We start from the raw sequence: 1455 nt of genomic DNA, 5'->3' as shown, positions 1-1455 counted from the left end.
TTTTTAGTTACATTTTGTTAACTCTGTGTCCCAGCTGTATCCCGCTCCCTCATTCCCTCCCCAACCCCACACTCCCTCCCTGGTCTCCTCCCTGCCCCTTTCCAAGTCCCCTGATAGGGGAGGACCTCTTCCCCTTTCATCTGACCCTGTTTTATCAGGTATCTTCAGGGCTGGCTGCAAAGTCCTCCTCTGTGGCCTAACAGACTGCTCCTCCCCTGGGTGGGGGGGGTGTCAAACAGCCTGCCCTTGAGATCCTGTTAGAAATAGTCCGTGTTCCCCTTACTTTGGAAAACTACTTGGTTACTGAGCTACCACAGGCCACATCCGAGCAGAAGTTCTAGGTTATATCCATAGATGGTCCTTGGTTGAGTGTCAGTCTCAGAAAAGACCCTGTGCCCAGATATATTTGGTCCTTGTAGAGCTCCTATCCTTTCCATATCATACTAACTTCCCTAAGGGATATCTCATTGTGATCTAAATTGCACTTCCCTGATGACTAGTGATGTTAAACTTTTTAAAATGTGGCCTTTGATTGTCTTCATACTTTCTCTGGAGAACTGATTATTCAAGTATGTGTATGTATGCACGCATGTGCAAGTGTGTATGTGTCCCTTTTCACTGAATGCCCTTTACTCTTCTCAAAATTTTTTAATCATATACACAAGGGTTGAATTATTTACTGTCTACATGTGCTTGAAAGTGTGAGTATGCATATACATGTACACATAAAGATTAGGTTTCTCCCTCAACAGCTTTTCTTTTTTTTTTTAAATTTTATTTTTTTCTTATCAGTTACATTTTATTAACTCTGTATCCCAGCCGTGTCCTGATCCCTCATTCCCTCCCAGTCCCTCCCTCCCTCCCTCATCTCCACTGTGCCCCTTGCCAAGTCCACTAATAGGGGGGAACTCCTCCCCATTTATCTGATCCTGTTTTATCAGGTATCTTCAGGACTGGCTGCAAAGCTCTCCTCTGTGGCCTAACAGGACTGCTCCTCCCTTGGGGGGTGGGGAGGCCAAAGAGCCAGTCATTGAGTTCCTGTTAGAAATAGTCCTTGTTCCCCTCACTATGGGAAACCAATTGGTTACTAAGCTACCACAGGCTACATCTGAGTAGAGGTTCTAGGTTACATTCATACATGGTCCTTGGTTGCATGTCAGTCTCAGAAAAGACCCTGTGCCCAGATATCTTTGGTCCTTGTGGAGCTCCTATCCTTTCCTCATCAGACTAACTCCCCTTCTTTCTTATGATTCCCTGTACTCTGCCACAGGTTTGGTCATGAGTCTTTGCTTTGAAAACACTGCTAGTTAGCGTCTTTCAAATGTGCTCGGTAGACTCCTGTCATATGTTCAATGCGCATCCCATCTGTCTTTCTAAACGAGGATTGATAATCTTACCCCATGTCCGCTCTCTTGATTATCTTTTTTAGGTGTATAGATTTCATTATGTTTATCA

Source organism: Psammomys obesus, unplaced genomic scaffold (assembly GCF_907164565.1).
Source record: "Psammomys obesus unplaced genomic scaffold, mPsaObe1.curated_primary_1811, whole genome shotgun sequence".
Taxonomy (NCBI): domain Eukaryota; kingdom Metazoa; phylum Chordata; class Mammalia; order Rodentia; family Muridae; genus Psammomys; species Psammomys obesus.
This window is presented reverse-complemented; position numbering follows the sequence as displayed.